This window comes from Macaca fascicularis, chromosome 9, assembly GCF_037993035.2.
Source record: "Macaca fascicularis isolate 582-1 chromosome 9, T2T-MFA8v1.1".
NCBI lineage: Eukaryota > Metazoa > Chordata > Mammalia > Primates > Cercopithecidae > Macaca > Macaca fascicularis.
This window is the reverse complement of record NC_088383.1, coordinates 56,483,024-56,489,618: the sequence shown is the minus strand read 5'-3', so window position 1 is coordinate 56,489,618 and position 6,595 is coordinate 56,483,024.

Sequence of the window (6,595 nt, the reverse complement as noted above, 5' to 3'; positions counted from 1 at the left end):
CCTACCAGTGTTGGTCATCTTCAGATTCAGCCAAAACCAGCTTCCGTGGAGCTCTGCAGGAGACCAACTTTGTGAGGCCAGCCTGTAGAGAATAGGGAAACCAGGAATTGGCTGAAGTTTGGCAGTGGCTTACAAAACTAAACACACCGTTGCCATACAATCCAGCAAAAGCACTCCTTGATATTTACCCAAAGGACTTGAAAGCTTATGTTCACATAAAAACCTGCACATGGATGTTTACAGTAGCTTTATTCATCATTGCCAAAACTTGGAAGCAACCAAGATGTCCCTGAGCAGGTGGATGGCTAAATAAACTTTGGCACATCCAGACAATGGAATATCACTCAACTATAAAAAGAAATGAACTGTCAAGCCATGAAAAGCAATGGAGGAACTTTAAATGCTTATTACTAAGTGAAAAAAGCCAATCTGAAAAGACAACACACTGTATTATTCCAACTACATGGCATCCTGAAAAAGACAAAATTATGGAGACGGTAAAAAGATCGGTGGTTGCCAGGGTTTAACAGGAAAGGAGGTGATAAATAGGTAAGACACAGGATTTTTAGGGTCATGAAGCTGTTCTGTGTGATACTATAATGGTGGATACATGTCATGAGGCATTTGTCCAAACCCATAGAACGTACAACACCAAGAGCGAACCCTGACGAAAACCATGGAGTCTGGCATCAACTGAAACAAACGCACCACTCTAGTGGACGGTGTAGCTAACGGGGAGCCTGTGCATGTTTGGGGCCCAGGAAGGATACGGGAAGTCACTATGCTTTCTGCTCCGTTTCGCTGTGACTATAAAGCTGCTCTAAAAAATAGTGAAAGTAAAACGAAAAGGTTGATGTTGATTTTCATACTTTAACCCAATATATCTAAAATATTACTATTTCAACATATAATCAATATACAAAATTATTAATGAGACACTTCACATTCTTTGTTGGGGCTGTCTTTGAAATGTAATGTGTAATTTAGACTTGGCACATCTCAATTTGTGCCAGTCCCATTTCACATGCTCAGGAGTCACATGTGGCCCATGGCCACCACACTGGACAGCTCTGGTTTCGTTGTCCAACCCCGCCTTGGAACGCAAATGACCACTCCGTCTGTCCTAAGCCAGTCTGAGGGCTTTCTGTCCAGCCCTAACACTGTACCATGATCCTCACTGTACAAATATGGAAGCTGAGACCAACGACTATAAAACAATCCTTATAAGAATTCAGATCTGTTGACTGAAAAGCGTATCTTCTTTCTACGAGTTCACACTGAACCTTTACACCTAGAGCTGAAAAGGCCCGGGAAGAGTTGAATGGAGCTCAGACTCACGCTGGAACAGAAGCCCAGGAGGTAAGACTGAGCAGACACTCATCACCTTTGAGTTTAGTGGGAGGCCACTGGGCTGTCTGAAATGTCAGTTCAAGAAATGAAATAAATTTTAATTTTAATTGTACTACTTTTAGAGCAACTTTATATCACGGTGAATTTTAATTATGACGAGATTACTATTTGTTGTTTGTTTCTCCAAAGAGATGAAAAGATGGGCCAGGAGTCCAGTTTCTGGAAGGCCAAGAATCAAAGTAGCAAGCTGCAGCCGTTTTCCAGACAAGCAGGATGCGGGGACACAGAAGAATTCAGGACTGGAGAGGCTAACTCCACAAGCAAGGACTGTCACGCTTCCCATCTCCCTCTGTAAACCTCTCTCTTTTCATGTCCTACTGTTCCATGTTATATGTAACTGTTTTAAAGCTACATACTGGACAAAAAGTGGAACAGACTCCAGCCTCTGAATCGTTATATAAGCGGATGAGAAACCTCCACATTTTCTCCATCAGGATGTGATTGAGGCCCCACTGCCAAATGGCAGCATGCTTGGACAGCGCCCAGGAATTTGGGGGAAAAACTGGTGCTCACAGCTGCCCAGTTAAGGCACAAGTCTCCCACCTGCCGCAGGTATGTGGGTGGGACAAGTGGATCAGTCCACAGAACAAAAGGTATGTAAAGGAGGCCTTCTTTTTGGGAAATCCTTTGTAGATCCACCACCCACACCTTAGTCACAAACCCAGAAGGGCCTGCAAATGACATTTCCAAGGGGCACAGGCTGCCAGCCATCACAAAGCACACTATCTGGCGGGGGAGATACGGCTATCGCAGAGTTTTCGCCCGCAAGCTGGAGTTCTTTGTTCTGAATGCATGCCCTGCTTTCAGTATGGTTTCCTTGGCAGTCAAAAAGATGCCTAATCGAATGCCCCATTAATAGCTTTATGAATGAAAGGATATGTACTTTAAGAGAGCTTTGTGCCAGCACCCAGTTACACTGATAAACGTTTTGCAGTCTGACAGGAATTAGTTTCAAATAAGTGGTGACATTTAAACAATAAGAAACCTCAAGGCCACGATTATGCAGCCGTACTCTCAAGCACCCTCCTGCTCCACCAAATGTTGTCAAGTCCCCTTGCAGATGCCTGCTCAGCTGCCCAGGCCAGGAGCGCTGGCTACCGCCGGCTAAGCAGACATCTTGCTGTGCTCCACGGACCCTTTCCCAATATCTCCTCTGGACCTGGGAGCCCCAGTCCAGTCTGTCTGTATTTGCAGGGGTTGTGAGGTGCATCAGAACCTTGAAGAGGTACTCTAGGAAGAAAGGCCTTCCCAGACTGCCTCTCCGCAGGGCTGTAAGAATCAGATTTCTTCTCTGGGGAACTTCCAGGTCTCTTCAGCATTTTCTCAGTCATCACTGTATCCCTGCAACTCAGTGGACCACAGCAACAACTCCCAGCTTCCAGCCAAGAAGCTTGACCCTGAAGCTGGCCTCGATTCTCTACAGAAGTGAGGCCACAGAACACAGGTGAAGGGCCACTGACCTGGTGTCATCTCTGGTCTCAGCTCTGGAGAACCAGCTCCTCTGCCAGCTGCCCCGTCCTGTCCACCAAGACCTCCTTGCTGAACCCCACCCCCACCCTGTGCCTCAGGACCCTAACTTTGTTTGCTGACCTCCATGTCCTCTCACCAGATCCAGCCCTGGGAAGCTGAACTTCCTCTGGCCCACCGCCAGCTCTGGATCAGTCCACACCCCAGCCAGCCACGGCCCAGCCCTGCCTCTCTCTCTCTCTCTCTCTCTCTCTCTCTCTCTCTCTCTCTCTGTCTCTCTCTCTGTCATGGCTGGGTTGGCCTCGGCCAATGCTCTGTCAAGAGATCAAGACACAGGTACCTCTCTTGGTCTGTTCTGGCTGCTGTGACAAAATGCCTTAAGCTGGGTGACTTATAAACAACAGAAATTTATTTCTCACAGTTCTAGAGCCTGGGGAGTCCTACAGACTGGGACACTGGCCTGCTTGTTTCCTAGTGAGGGCTCTCTTCCTGGGTTGCAGACAGACGTCTCCCTGATGTATCTTCACATGGCAGAAAGAGAGAGAGAGAGAGAGCATGCTCTTTGGTCTCTTCTTGTAAGGGCCTAAGCCCATCATGAAGAATCCCCATAACCTCAACTAAATCTAATCACTTCTCAAAGGCTGCATCTCCACATACCATCCCATTGTGGGTTATGGTTTCAACATAGGAATTCTGGAGGCACACAAACGCAGTTCAAAACATGTGGAGACAAGGGGGCAAGGACTAGAGAGCCCTACCATCCTCGTTCAAACCCCTGAATCAAGCCTGAAGTCAAAGAACTTCCTTTGGAGAGCCCCATTCCATGAGCTGATAAGTTCCCCATTTTGCCACGACCCACTTGAGTTTGGGATTTTCCCCTAGCTACTGAGTGCCTGACTGACATGATGCCCCCGACAGACGGGCCTCCCTGCCCCCAATCTCACCTCCTCTGTTAGTTTCCTGGGGTTGCCACAACAAAGTGTCACAGACAGAACGGCTAAAATGACAGAAACTTATGGTCTCACAGTTCTGGAGGCTGCAAGTTCAAGGTCAAGGTGTCAGCAGGGTTGGCTCCTTCGGAAGGCTGTGCGGGAGCCTGTTGGGTGCCTCTCCCCCAGCTTCTAGTGGTTTACGACCATCTTCAGCATGCCTTGGCTTGTAGAAGGACTACCCTGAACTCTGCCTTCATGGTCACAACACATCCTCCTTGTGTGTGTTTCTGTGTCCAAATTTCCTCTTCTTACAAGGACACTAGTCTTGTATGGACAATGCTCCATGTAGAACCTTTGCCAAGGGATTGGATCAGGGACACACTATACTCCAGTGCGACCCCATCTTAACCAATTATATCTGCAATGACACCACTTCCAAAGAAGGTCACATGATGAGGTGCTGTGGGTTAGGAATTCAATATATGAGTTGGGGGGGACACAGTTCAGCCCACACCACCTCCTCTGACCCTGAATTGGATGCTGTTTATGCTCTGCTTCTGATCCTCTTGTCCTCACTGGCCTCTTGGTCCAGCACCCACTAAGGCACCAGCTCTGAGAGAGCTCACTGGCTTCACACAAGTGTGACCTGATGGCTCCTCACCTCACACCCCAAACATCCTTCTCACCTCCGCAGGAACTGCTCTGTTCATGTCCAGGTATGTTCAGCATTCCTGTGTGTCCCCAGACTGTGGGGAGCTAATGCTCCATGTACAAACCCTTGCCAAGGGAATACGGGAGCCCATGGATGAGTTCTTACCTCTTTTTTCATCTAGACAAACTGTCCTGAGATGGTTTTAAGAGACATCGAGTAATCAGCTGCCAGCTCAGTAGCACATCTTCAGATTGACTCTCCCTCCTTCCCTGTCTCCTTCCCTGTATTCTTCATTCTGTTCCCTGGGATCTTTCTCCCCAATAAAGGTAAAGCTCATAGACCTCAACCCCAGCTTCTGCTTTCTGGGGAACGCAGGCCAATCCAGCCACACTACACTACCTCCATGTAACCTGACCATGCCATCCCCCTGCATCCTCCCAACCTTTCAGTGCCTCTCCATTGCCCATAAAGCTCATACTCTCTAGCTATGAGCTTCAAGGCCACTCGGAGGTCATCTGACCGACTGTCTTTCCTGCTACAACAGTCTAAGTCTTAGACTTTGGAAGACAACTGATTGGGTTTCAACTTTGGCTCTTACTGAAAATGTGGAAAAGATTATTTCACTTCTATAAGCTTCAGTTTCTTCATCTATCTGATCTCAGGACTGAGGGAAGGCAATGTGTATAAACCATCTGGCACAGTGGTTGGGGCACTAAATACATGGCAGCCAGTGTTTATTATTATAAACCAGAAAACCAGGATGCAAAGGGAGCTGCTTCAGGTCACACAGTCAGCAGACAACGACTGTCAAACTTGGGACCAAACAGCTACAATACCAGATGCCCGCTCTCCACAAATAAGAGGCTTGAGTGCAGCTCTCCACTGATGAATTATAACAGTTGGAAATTCACTTGTACTATCGATATTTCTTCTGCACCTCTCATGAACAGGCTGTGCTTGCTGAGAGCTGGACAGTAAATAAAACATCTACAGTGCCTGCTTCCCTGGGGTTCATGTTCTAATGAGGGAGTGGAGACCCTCAACAAGGAACCAGTCAATGTGCTAAGTTCCGTGGCAGAAACTGGGCGGGAAAGGGAAGAGAGAGGGAGGATGGTTATATTTTTACAGGATGGTTAAAAAATTAGTCTTCTTTTTTTTTTGAGACAGGCTTTCACTCTGTTGCCCAGGCTGGTGTGCAATGGTGTGATCACGGCTCACTGCAGCCTTCACCTGTGCTCAGTCAATCCTCCCACCTCAGCCTCCCAAGTAGCTCAGAACACAGGCTTGTGCCACCATGCCCAGCTGATTTTTGTAATTTTTGTAGAGACGAGGTTTCACTATGTTGTCTGGACTGGTCTTGAATTCCTGGGCTGAAGTGATCTGCCTGCTTTGGCCTCCCAAAGTGCTGAGATTACAGGCACAAACCACTATGCCCAGCCAGGAAATTAATCTAATAAAGGTTCACTTAAGGTGAAGGGAGCAAGGGAGAAAGTTGGTATCAAGGGGTGGCATTCCAAGCAGCAAGAGTAGGAAGTAGAAAGGCCTGAGGCGGGAGCAGTCTTAGCCTGTTCAAAAGATAGCAGAGAAGCAAGCACTGCTGAAGAGGAGTGCGTGACGGGAAGGGCAGTAGGAAGTGAGGCCAGAGAGGGGGTGGATGGTCTGCAGACACAGGTGCAGACTGTGACTGTGAAATTTGCCCTGAGTATGACGGAAAGCCACTGGAGGGTTTTGAACAAAGTTGTAGAGGCACCTGACTAGTTTCAATGGATCACTCTGGCTGAATGAGTCCAGAAAGGAGGCCTCTGCCATAGTTGCAATAAGGAGAACGGTGGCTTGAACCCAAGGGCAGAGCCTGGAGGCAGTGAGAAGTGGTTATTCTGAGAACATTTTGAAGGCAGAGCTTACAGAACTCACTGATAGATTGGATGAGGGGTGTGAATAGGAGGTGATCCCAAAGACTATGGCCCAAGCAAATGAAAAGCAGGACTTGCCCTTTCATGAAAAGGACACTGAGGAAGGAGGTAGCAGGGACAAATGTGGAGTTTTGCCAAGTTTGAGATGCCGACTGGTGTCCAGGAAACACAAAGCATGCCTGGACACCCAAATCCGGAGGTCAGGGAGAAGTTCAGACTGG